Raw genomic sequence first — 14803 nt, 5'->3', positions numbered from 1 at the left:
CTGCCCACACCCTGGGCCCTGCTGCCTGACCTGGTCCAGACAGACTGAGGCTCTGAGCAGCAGGTGCACAGGAAGAAGCTGCTTTCTGTTTCCTCCCAGGGGCATGGTTGGGGAAGACCAGGGTACAGGGTGGAAAACACCAAAGTAGGGCCTTTAGATAAAAAGGGGTGATTTCCCAGTGCCTCCTTAGACTCTTGAAGCCCCTCAGCCCCAGCACCCCAGGCCCGACAGCTGCGGGGTAGGGGAGGGTGGAGGTAGGGGGAGGGGAGGTCTTGCCAGTTTTCTCTAGGGACACAGCCAGTGCCCTTTCAGGCCTTGGTGACTAAGTTCTCGGGAAGCCCAAGCCCAAGCCCAGCCCAGTCCTCCACCCCCTGCTCCTCCCTCCCCTCCGCCCCCACCCCTCCTGCAGGCTTAGGTAGGGCACACCCCCAGGGTCGGCCTCCACAGCTCCTCCTGCTGGTGGAGGAGCAGCACCCCGGTCCTCGCCCTGCTTTGCCCAGCGTGGCTGCGAGGCTGGGAAAGACCCCGCACTCCTGGGGTCCCGAGACAACCACGCAGGGTCAGCGAGAGTCCTGGCATGTGTCCCCCAATCCCCGCCATGCTAGTCTCACTTTTCCTCCACTTTTAGCCTCTTGATTGTTGCCTTCTTAAGTTCTGTAACAGGACCTACAGAAACTAGCCCAGGAGCTATTGCGCCCCATTCTTCTCTGCTGCTGGGGGTGGGGGGCAGAGTCTACCTTTCTTGGCTTGGCCGGGAGCCCAGGAACGGAGCCTCTACCTGACACCGTCTTCCCCCAGACTCTAGCACAATTCCTGCCATTGGCCCGAAGTTCCCGGGGGATGAACGCTTTAAACCTCAACCTCTTTTCCAAAAGGGTGAGGGTGGCCCAGGAAGAGCGAGGGCGAGTGCCTTGAGAGTAAGGATCTCGGTGGCCCAAGCCAGCCTCCTGCGGGGATCCCGAAGCCCCCATTCTGCACGATAGCGAAGGGGAGCGAGAGCAGCAGAGCCGGTGCCCCTGCAGCGGTACCAACTCCCCCGCGTGGGTGTCGGGGCTCCCCGAGCGCCAGCATCCCAAACTGATCGGGGAGTGGGAGACGCCTTGGAGGTCCCAGGTTGGCGGGGCGCGCGCCCTGCTGTAGGCACCCACCCGAGCTCTATCTCCAGGAGCAGCTGGACGCGGACCCCGCCATACTCCAGTCCTCATCCTGCCGCCCACAGGTGCCTGGGGGGCGCAGGGCCCAGCCGAGCCCCGGACTTGGGGGTGGGCAGTAGCCGGTACCCGCTCCCGCCACCCTCTGGGCACCCCGGAGGGGACGGGGATGCAGAGAGGAGCGCGCAGCAGCCGGGACCCACCTGTCTGCGGTGCGCCCGCGTCGCTGGGCCTGGGAGCAAAGGCCGGGCGGCAGGGCCAAGCTGAGCTCTGTCGGGCTGCGCTGGGGTCTTGCGCATTGCGCCGGCCGCGCCCGAGGGACCACTCACCCCAGCTCTGCTGGTCCTCCGGTCTTCCCCAGCCCACACCCTTGGTGAGCTCTGGCACCTGAAAGAGATGGCTTCCCAGGTTACGATGCTAGGTGGTGGCTCATGCCTGTAATCCCAACACTTTGGGAAGGTCAGGCAGGAGGATGGCATGAGTCCATCCTGTAATCCCAACTACTCAGGAGGCTGAGGCAGGAGAATTGCTGGAATCCAGGAGGCGAGGTTGCAGTGAGCCAAGGTTTTGTGATTGCACTCCAGCCTGGACAACAGAGCAAGACTCCATCTCAAAAAAAAAAAAAAAAAAAAAAAAAAATCCTATACCCTATCCAGTCCCAAAGCAAACCGCAAATCTATATTTTTTTTCCGTGGATCTGCCTATTCTGAACATTTTATTTAAACAGAATCACACAATATGTGGTCTTTCATGTCTGACTGCTTTCACGGAGCATGTTTTCAAGGCTCATCCATGTTGTAGCATGTAGCAGTACTTCGTTCCTTTTTATTGACAAATAATATTCCACTGCATTTATATATCATATTTTATTTATCCATTCATCAGCTGATGAACATTTGGGTTGCTTCTTTTCGGCTTTTATGAATAATATTGCTTAAACGTTCACATACAAAGTTTGTGTGGACATATGGTTTCATTTATACCGAGGAATAGAATTGTGGCATTAGATGGTAACTCTATGTTAAGCTTTTTATTTTATTTTATTTTATTTTTTGAAATGGAATGTTGCTCTGTCACCCAGGCTGGAGTGCAGGGGCATGATCTCAGCTTACTGCAACCTCCGCCTCCCAGATTCAAACAATTCTCCTGCCTCAGCCTCCCAAGTAGCTAGATTACAGGTGTGCGCCACCACACCTGGCTAATTTTTTTATTTTTAGTGAAGGCAGGCTTTCACCATGTTGGCCAGGCTGGTCTCGAACTCCTGATCTCAAGTGATCTACCTGCCTCAGCCTCCCAAAGTGGTGGGATTATAGGCATGAACCGCCACACCCAGCCAGTATGTTTAAGCTTTTGAGGAACTGCCAGACTGTTTTCCAAAGTGGCTGCACTAACGTACGTTTCACACATAACAGAAGTATGTGAGGGTTCCAGTTTCTCCACATTCTTGACAACACTTCTTATTATCTGTCTTTTTCGTTATAGCCATCCTGTAAGTGTGAAGTGGTATTTCATTGTGGTTTTGATTTACATTTGCCTAATGAGTAAAGATATTGAGCATCTTTTTACATGCTCATCAGACATTTATATATTTTCATTGGAGAAGTGTCTATTCAGATCCTTTGCCCACTTTTAAACTGGGCTGTTTGTCTTTTTATTATTCAATTGTAAGAGTCAGGCATATGGTTAGCAAATATTTTCCCCCATTCTGTGGGTTGTCTTTTCGTGTTTGTTTGTTTTTTTGTTTGTTTTAGACAGAGTTTCCCTCTTGTTGCCAGGCAGTGGCACAATATCGGCTCACTGCAACCTCTGCCTCCCAGGTTCAAGCGATTTTCCTGCCTCAGCCTCCCAAGTAGCTGGGATTACAGGCATGTGCCACCACGCCTGACTAATTTTGTATTTTTAGTAGAGATGGGGTTTCTCCATGTTGGTCAGGCTGGTCTCGAACTCCCGACCTCAGATGATCCTCCCACCTTGGCCTCCCCAAGTGCTGAGATTACAGGTGTGGGCCCCGGTGACCAGCCCAATACAATATTTTTATCTCTATGTTTTAACTTTTCTTTTTAAATGGTCTTTTGAATTTATTTAGACAAGTACATTAATCGTATATAATTATTTTGAATAAACAAGGGGAAATATAAGATAAATTTTTTTTTTAATTCTTAAAAATATGGCCAGGCGCGGTGGCTCACACCTGTAATCCCAGCACTTTGGGGGGCCGAGGTGGGCAGATCACATGAGGCTGGAGAAACCCCGTCTCTACTAAAAATTCAAAATAAGCCAAACATGGTGGTGGTGCATGCCTATAATCCCAGCTACTTGGGAAGCTGAGGCAGAAGGATCCCTTGAACTCGGTAGGCGGAGGTTGTGGTGAGCCAAGATCATGCCATTGCACTCCAGCCTGGGAAACAAGAGCGAACCTCCATCTCAGAAAAAAAAGTGTGTATATATATATCTCAAATATATATAATCTATATATTTTATAGATAATATAGTTACATTATCTATATATTATATATAATGTATAGAGATTATATATATATATATATATAAAACAGCAACTATAATAAAACTGTCGGGGTTATATTACTATCAGACAGAGTAGAATTAAAATTTTTTTAAATTACTAAAGAGGTACATTTTATAATGGTAACAGTGTAATTCATTAGGAAGATGTGATAATTATAAACATACATGCAACCAACATCAGACCCATACTTCACACAATATATAAAAATTAAATAAAATGGATAAAAAACCTATATAGAAGAGCTAATACTATTAAACTCCTATAAATAAATAAATATAGGGTAAATCATCCTCACCTTAGATTAGATAGTGATTCCTTAAAAATGACACCAAAAGCACAAGTAACAAAAGAATAAAACATGATTTGGATTTCATCAAAATTAAAAACTTTTGTGCTGCAAAGGATACCATAAAAAAAAAAAATGAAAAGACAGCCGGACATGGTGGCTCTGTAATCCCAGCACTTTGGGAGGCTGAGCCAGCAGATCACCTGAGGCCGGGAGTTGAAGACCAGCCTGACCAACATAGAGAAACCCCATCTCTATTAAAAATACAAAATTACGGCTGGGCAAGGTGGCACATGCCTATAATCCTAATACTTTAGGAGACAAAGTCTTGCCCAGTCACCCAGGCTGGAGTGCAGTGGCACGATCTTGGCTCAGTGCAACCTCCACCTCCTGGGTTCAAGCAATTCTCCTGCCTCAGCCTCCAGAGTAGCTGGGACTATGGGCATGTGCCACCACGCCCAGCTTATTGTTTTTTGTATTTTTAGTAGAGATGGGGTTTCACCATGTTAGTCAGGCTGGTCTTTAACTCCAGACCTCATGATCTGCCCGCCCCAGCCTCCCAAAGTGCTGGGATTACAGGCATGAGCCACCAAGCCTGGCCAAGAATAGGTAAACTCTTAGTGCATGGCTTCCTACAACCACAGCACATCTTCCTGACTCTTGGTATCTAACTCCTTGGAGACCAGTTTTGGGGCTTCACTCCTCAACCTCTGGGGATCTATTATGTCTTTGTTAGCGCCCCTGATCAGTGTGCTGGCTGTGTCTCTCTGAAACCTATTGATCAATTGCAGGTCATTCAAGGGCTGTTCAAAGTGGAAGGGAAATATACATATATATATATATATGCACTCACACACATATATACATTATATACATATACATATATATGTGTGTAGAGATGCCATTTTCTCTCTTTTTTTTCCAAATTATTAAAATCTAGGGGAAAACATATTTCACCTAAATGCAGGGTAGTGGATCTTCAAATTGGTTTGGTTTGCTGAAACTGGAAAGGTAAAACCACAGTTCTCAGACTATGTTTCAGCTTGAGTTTTGGATGCATATTTGGTTTTAGCATTTTTTTTTGAGACTGAGACAGAGTCTCACTCTGTCACCCAGGCTGGAATGCAGTGGCGTAATCTCAGTTCACTGCAACCTCTGCCTCCTGGGTTCAAGCGACTCTCCTGCCTCAGTCTACTGAGTAGCTGGGATTACAGATATGCACCACCATGATGATATATCTGTATATATCTTCTTCTACCCTCTTATTAAATCTATTTATAGATGCACTAAATTTATAAGTGCATCTATAAATAGCATATTGTTGGATCTTGTTTTTAATTTGTTTGTTTTTTAAATTATTTTTATTTTATTATTATTTTTTGGAGACAGGGTCTCTCTTTGTTGTCCAGGCTGGAGTTCTGTGGTTCATCACAGTTCGCTGTAAACTCAAACTCCTGGGCTCAAGCGATCCTCCCACTACAGCCTCCTGAGTAGCTAGGAATACAGGTGTGTGCCACCATGCTAGGCTAATTTTTATTTCATTTTATTTTTTGTAGAGTCAGGGTCTCGCTATATTTCCCAGGCTGAAACTCCTGGCCTCAAGCAATCCTCCTGCCTTGGACTCCCAATGTATTGGGATTACTCCCAACATATTGGCATGAGCTACTGCAACTGGACAACTCTTATTTTTAAACTGGGCCTATCTCTGCCTTTTGGTTGGCTGTTTAATCCAGCGGTGCCCAACCTTTTTGGCAGCAGGGACTGGTTTCGTGGAAGACAATTTTTCCACAGATAGTGGGGGTGGTGGTGATGGGGGTGGTGGCTAGGGGGGTGGTTTGGGATGAAGCTGTTCCACTTCAGATCATCAGGCATTAGATTCTCATAAGCAGTGTGCAACCTAGATCCCTCTCATATGCAGTTCAAAAGAGGATCTGTGCTCCTATGAGAATCTTTTTTTTTTTTTTTGAGACGAAGTCTCACTCTGTTACCCAGGCTGATATGCAGTGGCAAGATCTTAGCTCCCTGCAACCTCCAGGTTCAAGCAATTCTTCTGCCTCAGCCTTCTGAGTAGCTGGGATTACAGGCACCCACCACCACGCCGGCTAATTTTTATATTTTTAGTAGAGATGGGGTTTCCCCATGTTGGTCAGGCTGGTCCCAAACTCCTGATCTCAGGTGATCCACCCACCTCGGCCTCCCAAAGTGCTGGGATTACAGGTGTGAGCCACCAGACGCGGCCTCCTGTGAGAATCTGACGCCACCACAATGGGATGGGAGGCAGAGCTCAGGCAGTAATGCTCACTTGCCTGTTGCTCACCTCCTGCCATGAGGCCTGGTTCCTAAGAGGCCACAGACGAGTACCAGTGCACGGGCAGGGGTTGGGGACCCCTGGTTTAATCCATTCACATTATCAACATACATAGTTGAATTTCCGTCTGTTTTCTAAACATTTCATGGCTTTTTTGTTCCTCTATTTCTCCTTCATTGCTTGCTTTTACATTAAGTGAATACTTTCTAGTGGGAGATTTTAACTCCTTTAATGATTTTTAAACCACATTTTTTAGTGAATTTCATCGTGTTTGCTCTAGCGCTTACCTGTGGGCAGTCTGCTATACTGTCTTCCTGTTCCATCCAGGTAAGCTGTCCACAGCAACGGTCCCGTGGAGACGCAGCAGGAAAGTTGCCTGAGTTGGGATGCGTGGCCTGGGACAAGAAGCCCCAAGGAGGAGAACTGGGGCCTTGAGATGGCCACAGGGTGGCCCCAGTGAGCAATACAGTGGCTGTAGCTTTGATGGGCATTTTTTTGGGCTGCACGGCCCTGGGGATCGCCTCAGATTTACGAGTTAGAATAGATGTCCAGGCCCCGGGGGCCTGGGGTGAGAATTAAAAGGCGCATCCTAGGGTCTGGGCACCACTGCAGTCAGGCCGCCCTGGCATCTGCCCCTGCCGCCCGTGCCCACACCTTGAATGCCTCCCAGCGTGAGCCCCTGAACTGTCCACACTCCCCTCTGCCCCAAGGGCCAGTAAGATTGCAGGGCAGGGTTCAGTGGGAATGGCAGCTGCCCCACGCTTTCCTTGCACATCCCGAAATGTGTCAAGGCCTTGGTTGGGACTGGCTAGAGGGCCGACAGGGGATGAATGGCAGAGTGGAGGCATCTGATGTGGGGAGGCATTGGGAGTGGAGGCCGGTGAAATGCTCTGCCTTCTCTGTTCAGACAAAGCCCTGCTGAGAAAGAACTGGGTCCCTATGGGAACCCACTCTCCACACATCTGGAAATCTTTGGAAATAGACCACAGAGCAGGGAGCAGGTATGCCACAGGACAAGGTGAAGACCCAGGGTCACCTACACACCCGAGGCCACCCGGTGGGACAGGGCACCCTGCCACTAACTCAGACTTCCAAAGGGGTTGAACGGAGGCTTAGGGGGCCAGAGTTCAGCCCTTGGTTGGGGTTGGGGTGCATAATGAGAGAGAAACTCTGCCCTTCTATCTTTATCCAGAGCGCTGCTCCTCATCCCAGTGATGCTTCTTGGCATCCACCACAGAGTAGTGCAGGGTGCTGCCTGCCAAGCTCTGGTCTGAGGTAGAGATTGGTTGAGTGTCAGAGGCCACGCAAGAGGAATGTTATATCCCGTACCCTTCCTGTGACCTCATACATGAGCGACTACAGGCCAGAGAGTGTTGGGGTCAGCCCTGGAGGGGTCACCTGCAGAGGGTGGCTCTGTCACCTCCCCACCACTCTGAGGAGAGCACCCCATGCCCTTGGGCTGGCCCGACCATCCTGGAGAGATTGAGTCTCTCCCCTTTCCCACCGTCCTGCCCAGGAAGCAGCCCTCACCTTGGTTCTAAGCTGCAGGAGCTTGAGATGAATCTGGCTCAGAAATGCTTCGGAGGGGGCCAGAGATGCACCCCACATCAAAGATGGGTGGACCTCGTGGGCCTGGCTGGGACACCTGATGCTGAGCTTCAACCACAGATCATTCTGGGACAAAAGAGCACACTGGAGGTCCTCAGTTAGCACCTGTGGGGCTGGGTTGGCATCTGTCCCTGTAAAGCAGGGGCCACGGAAGGCTGGGGTCTCCGGCTGGACTTTGTCCTCTTCCCTTTCCTCCTTGTCCAGGTGCCATGTGCTCCACAGCGAGCCCTTGAGACATGCAGGAAGGATGGATGTCCCCACCCCTTCCGTGACAAAGCCCAGGAGCCGGGAGGGAAGTGGTTTGAGCACAGTGCTGAGCTAAGCAAATTTTAGAAGCACTTGAATTAGACCATGTACAGCCAGTAGGGGAGGAGGGAACCTCTGGACCGGTGTCCTGGAGGCCCTCCGGTGGGGGGTGGGTGGCGGGGGGGAGAAGGGGTGCAGACCTAGGGAGCTGAGCTGGGAGAGGAATCCCAGAGAAGGAGAGAGGGCTTCAGCAAGTTTATTTAAAGGGAATGGTGAGAAATCTAGGCAAGAGTGAAACCCCAAGAGCTGAGGGTTTAGGTGAGAAAGAGTGGTAGGTACAGGAGGTCAGCAGAGACTGGAGTTTTGGGGGAGTTCCTGTGGGTTTCAGGGTTTGCTTGAACTGTGGATCCAAGGCCCGGGGGAGAGGTGGGGCCAGCACAGAGTCCACGGACAAGGGCAGGAGCCAGGAGGCAGGGCATCAGAGAGGACAGGTGACCTGTCAGGGCCTGGAGCAAGGGCTGGGGCAGCTTCCTCAACAGGCCATGTGAAGACAGAGACGTGGACTGGGCACAGTGGGGACTCCAAGTAGAGGTGTCCATGTGACAGTGCTGGCTGAATGGGAGACTTCCAGGTTACACCCCAAAAAGCTGAGCTGACGTTAGTTAGTAAGAAATGAGGAGGAAGGCCCAGTTATGGCGTCCTGGGCACTAATTCTAAAAAAGATACCACTTCTATGTGCCAGAAACTTCAAAGCAAGTGAACACTTCAAAGACAAGAGCCAGAGGTGTTAAAACCTAAATCAGACTGTCATGCCTCAGATGCGAACCCTCCTGTGACTGTCCCTAGCAAAGCCATAGCCTGTGAGGAGCCCCTCAAGCCCTCACCCAATTTAATTACTTGAGGATTTATTGTCTCTCTTACTCTGCAGAATGGAAGCTCCGGGAGGGTAGGGGTTTTCAGACAAAGTAGAAATTGTCCACCACTTTATCCTGGCAGGTACAACGTGCCCAACAGGCATTGTTGAATGTAGACTCACAGCCAATCTGCAACACTGGTGTTACCATTCTCCTTTACGGATGGGAAATGGGGCTTCCGGGGGAGTGGATGGCTTGCTCAGTTCATGCAATCCTAAATTGCAGAGCGAGGATTTGACTCAGACCTGTTGACCTCAGAGCCCGACGTCCAGCCAACAAGTTCTCAGAAACTCAGGCTTTCTGAGAAATAGGACAGGCAGCCTAGGGAACCCCGAGAGCCCAGGCCTGAGAGGGTGGGTTTCCTGGGGAAGAGGGTTAGAGAGGCAAAGGCAATGATCACCCACCCAGGCTGCATTGACCGGGCTGTTCCAGAGCTGTGGTATATTGTTCAGCTGCCCTGTGGACCTCTGGGTTTCTTTCAGTTCCCTTTGGTGACATGGGCTTCCCTCCTCCCCACCCCCCCACTCTGCTTGGGCTCACACAGCGTAGCTTCTACTCAAGTCAGGGGAGGGTTCCTCCTACCACACTGTCAGTCTGTGATGCCCCAGCCAGGGGAAGTGGTGGCAGGGGCCATCTCACCATGGGGAGTGGGGGGTATGGACATACCTCCCTGTCCCCAATGCCTCCTGCCCCATCAGGAGTGGGAGTGCTCACACAGGGGCCGGGTGTGGCTCCACTTCCCCTCTGCTTGCCCTTCCACCCCAGGATGGCGCTGGGAGGCCAGGGGATCCCGCATCCTGGAAGCACTGCAGTGCTGCTCTGCCCTTCCTTCCTCCCGTGCCTCCCGTCTCTGGTCCCAGGTGGATCTTGGCTCAGGTTCTTTCAGTTGAGGGAAGGCAGGACCCAAGCCAAGTGGAGCCCCCTGCACAGCTTCTACTCCTGGAGCCCCATATCATTGCTGTGACTTCGGTACCATCGTCCCCCTTTTAGAGACAAGGAAATGAGATTTGAGGACCTGCCTAAGGCCGCATGGCTGGAACACAGCAAAGTCAGTGCCAGCGGCTTCTCTGCATGCAGCCGCTGCTGCTTCTTGAGGTTCAGAGGGCGGGGCTTCTAAAGGAGGGGCCTCACCTGAGCAAGATGGACAGTGGGAAGGGGGCAGGGGGCAGAATCCTAGTGTCTCACGGTCCTTCAGAGTGGGTGAGGAGCATTTGACAATAAAAGAAGGCTCCTCTTAGCTATTACTCCAAATATATTTTCAGAACCAACATAGAATATTTTTCTATTAAGCATAACTTTTTTTTTTTGAGATGGAGTCTCGCTCTGTTGCCAGGCTGGAGTACAGTGGCATAATCTCGGCTCATTGCAACCTCCAGCTCCCGGGTTCAAGCAATTCTCCTGCCTCGGCCTCCGAAGTAGGTGGGACCACAGGCGTGTGCCACCATGCCCAGCTAATTTTTGTACTTTTAGTAAAGACAGGGTTTCACCATGTTGGCCAGGATGGTCTCCATCTCTTGACCTTGTGATCCACCTGCCTCCGCCTCCCAAAGTGCTGGGATTACAGGCGTGCGCCACCACGCCTGGCCCTATTAAGCATAACTGACCTCCCATGAAAAAGATTCCCATTTTGTGGGGAGCCACTTTCAATGAAATAGCAATCTCATTTTATTTTTATTATTATTATTATTATTATTTTGAGATAAGGTCTCACTTCTTTGCCCAGGCTGGAGTGTGGTGGTGTGCCTCCTGGGTTCAAGCAATTCTCCCACCTCAGCCTCCCAAGTAGGTGGGACAATAGGTACATGCCACCACACAGGCTAATTTTTGTATTTTTTGTAGAGACGAAGTTTTGCTATGTTGCCCAGGCTAGTCTTGAACTCGTGGACTCAAGTGATCTGCCTGCTTTAGCCTCATTACAGAAGTGAGCCACCGCACCTGGCCTAGCAATTTCGTTTTGTTGTTGTTGTTGTTGTTAAATGACCTTTATTGAAATATTTTCCTTTGTGCTTCTTAACTAGCTGGGCATTCCACAGCACCACTTTTGATGTCATCTATGATGTCATGAGGGTGGTGGCCATCCACGTTACAGCCCACAGACTGGGCAGTCCCCAGGATCTCTCTCTTTTTTTTTTTCCCCATGATTATCAATAATACACAAATTATATTTTCACTTATTTCATAAAAATTATTTCATATAAGGAAAAAACTATTTAAATATTTAGTACCTTGAGAAGCCATAGCAAAAACAATCCATAGAAACTTTTAGCAAGAATACTACTTTATTTCTAAGTTACACCTTATTAAATGAAAAGCCAGGCAAATGATTAATCTTTTTCATCATTGTGAAGACTAAGACTTCTCAAAACATTAAAGTTAAATAAAAACTGAAAAAAAGTTTCGCTCCCCGCTTTTTTTTTTTTAGTTAACTAAATGCCATGCTTATAAATAGCTTATAGTTTTTTGTTTTTGTTTTTGTTTTTCTTGAAAGAAAGAAAGAGAAAGAGAAGGGGGGAGAGAGAATAGGAGTCTTGCTCTATTGCCCAGGCTGGAATGCAATCTAAAAATAGGTATTAAAAATATCTTTTATGCTGATAATTGTGCTTAACAGCAGAGACAGGAAGGAATAAGGGAAGAAAATAACAAACAAACAGCCAACCAATATTTCATTTAAGTCTGTGAAATGCTATGCAAATGCTGAAGAGTGATTTACTTCCAATTATGTGGTCACTTTCAAAATAGGTGTAATATGATACTGAGAAAAATTATGTTCTGTGGACCTGGGGTGAAGAATTCTATAAATATTCACTGAGTTTACTTGTTCCAGGTCTGAGTTGAAATCATAGATGTCCCTGTTAATTTTCTATCTTGTTGATCCATCGAATATTAACCATGTGGTGTCAAAGTCTCCCGCTATTATTGTGCGGGAGTCCATGTCTCTCTTTTTTTTTTTTTTTTTTTTTTGAGACGGAGTTTCGCTCTTGTTCCGCAGGCTGGAGTGCAATGGCGCGATCTCGGCTCACCACAACCTCCGCCTCCTGGGTTCAGGCAATTCTCCTGCCTCAGCCCCCTGCGTAGCTGGGATTACAGGCACGCACCACCATGCCCAGCTAATTTTTGTATTTTTAGTAGAGACGGGGTTTCACCATGTTGACCAGGATGGTCTCGATCTCTTGACCTCGTGATCCACCCGCCTCGGTCTCCCAAAGTGCTGGGATTACAGGCGTGAGCCACCGCGCCCGGCCTCCAAGTCTCTTTATAAGTCATTAAGAACTTGTCTTATGTATCCGGGTGTTCCTATATTGGGTGCGTATATATTTATGATCATTGACTCCTGTTGTTGCATTGATCCTTTTATCATTATGTAATGTCCTTCTTTGTTTCTTTTAGTCTTTGTTACTATTAAAGTCTTTTTTGTCAGAGACGAAAGTTACAACTCCTGTTTTCTTTTTTTTTTTTGCTTTCCATTTGATTGGTAAGTCTTCCACCAACCCTTTGTTTTAAGTCTTTGTGTATCCTTGCTTATGAGATGGATCTGGATACAGCGAACTGATGGGCTTTGACTTTTTATTCAATTTGCCTGTTTGTGTCTTTGATTGGGGCATTTAATCCATCTAAATTTAGGACTAATATTTATATTTGTGAGTTTAATATTGTGGTTTAATGCTAGCTGGCTATTTTGCCCATTAGTTGATATAGATTCTTCATTATGGAGATACTCTTTACATTTTGGCAAGTTTTTGGGATGGCTGATACTGGTTGTTCCTTTCTGTGTATAGTGCTTCTTTCAGAAGCTCTTGTAAAGCAGGCCTGGTGGTGATGAAATCTCTGAGTGCTTGCTTGTTCACAAAAAAATTTATTTTTCCTTCATTTATGAAGTTTAATTTGGCTGGATATGAGATTCTGGGTTGAAAATTCTTTTCTTTGAGGATATTGAATATTGACCCCCACTCTCTTCTAGTTTGTAGGGTTTCAGCTGAGAGATCTGCTGTGAGTCTGATAGGCTTCCCTTTATGGATCACCTGACCTTTCTCTCTAGCTGCCCTTAGAATTTTCTCCTTTATTTCAACCCTGGCAAATCTAGCAATTATGTGTCTTGGGGTTGCTCTACTTGAGGAATATCTTTGTGGTGTTCTCTGTATTTCCTGGAGTTGAGTATTGTCCTGCCTTACTGGGTTAGGAAAGTTTTCTTGAATGATATCCTGAAGCATATTTTCCAGCTTGGATTGATTCTCTTCGTCACATTCAGGTACACCTATCAAACGTAAATTAGGTCTTTTCACATAGTCCCATATTTCTTGGAGACTTTGCTCGTTCCTTTTTATTCCTTCTTCTCTAATCTTGTCTACTGGTTTCATTTCATTAAGCTGGTCTTCGACCTCTGATTTCCTTTCTTCTGCTTGATCAATTCGACTGTTAAAACATGTGCATCCTTCGCAAAGTTCTCGTATTGTATTCTTCAGTTCCATTAATTCACTTATATTCCTCTCTGGATTGTCTATTCTCGTTAGGATTTCGTCAAACCTTTTTTCAAGGTTCTTAGTTTCTTTACGTCGGGCTAGAATATGTTCTTTTAACTCACAGAAGTTTCATATTATCCACCTTCTGAAGCCTAAATCTGTTAATGGAATGCACTCATTCTCCATCAGGCCTTGTTCCCTTATTGATGAGGAACTGTGATCCCCTGTAGAGGAAGAGGCATTCTGATTGTGGGTATTCTCAGCCTTTTTACGCTGGTTTCTTCCCTTCATTGTAAATTTATCCACCTGTCGTCTTTGTAATTACCGACTTTCAAATTAGGTCTCTGAGTGGACGTCTAACTTGACGTCCAACAGCGCCGGAATCTGAGCAACCCACTGCACCGGCCAAAACAGCGGCCGTTAAGATTCGTGGTGCTTTTCTGCCCAGGAATCTCCGGTCTGGCTTCCTTCTTGAGTCCCTTTTTCAATTAGCTGAATAGGCGACTCTGCCTTCCCGGAGCTCCAAACGTTGACCAAAAGGGGACTCAGTCCCGTTTACTCTGCACCAAGAACCACTGTACCGGGGTGCCGCAAAACTGCTATGCCGGCCACAAGAGTCTTGCTGGCGACACGTGGGGCTCCTCCGCTGGGAATCTCCTGGTCTTTGAGCAACAAAAATTCATCTGAAAGTGTGGCGTCCTCTCGTTCTCTGCGCTTTCACTGGGAGCTACAATCCTGAGCTGCTAGTGATCAGCCATCTTCCAGGATCTCTTTAATGGCTCCAGAGAGTTCTCTGGCTAAAGATCAGTGCCGAATCTGTCAAGCAATGTTGACAATCTCATCAAAAGTGATATTCCCGCTGTGTTTAATGTTTTTCTGTTTCATTCTGTCTCTTGGTGGTTCCTTAAGGGCTTTGATGATCAGGGCAGAGGCAGAAGGCACCACCTCAGTCTGGCCCTGTCTGTTCTGAACGGTCAGTTTCACTGTAATCCTCAGGCCCTTCTAGTCACCCGTTGCCTTGGCAATGTCATCACCAACCTTTATTGGAGACAGACCCAGGGCGCCGATCTTGGGGGCAAGTGCAGAAGTGGCACCAACTTCACCCCCAGTGCACCTCAGGTATATGACTTTGATCTCGTTGGGGTCGAACTTCGGTGGCATGGCCGAGGCGGCTGGTGTCTGATGAACCCAGATTCGGGACGACTGAAGAGAGTTGCACCTTGGCCTCCTCCGAGCCAAAAGCTGAAAGCAGCAATTTCATTTTTAAAGAAAGAAATACAAAACAATCTACCTATTCACATTTTCC

The 14803-nt window shown here is 47.9% G+C and overlaps 1 pseudogene; it reads right to left on the bottom strand.

Moving 5' to 3' along the window:
- Positions 1-11008: 11008 nt before the first annotated feature.
- Positions 11009-14748, bottom strand: LOC116546132 (annotated as a pseudogene).
- Between the last annotated feature and the right edge of the window lie 55 nt (positions 14749-14803).

Source organism: Sapajus apella, unplaced genomic scaffold, assembly GCF_009761245.1.
Source record: "Sapajus apella isolate SASKATOON/1434 unplaced genomic scaffold, GSC_monkey_1.0 scaffold612, whole genome shotgun sequence".
Lineage (NCBI taxonomy): Eukaryota > Metazoa > Chordata > Mammalia > Primates > Cebidae > Sapajus > Sapajus apella.
The sequence above is the reverse complement of the archived record's forward strand: the minus strand, read 5'-3'. Positions and strand labels throughout refer to the sequence as shown.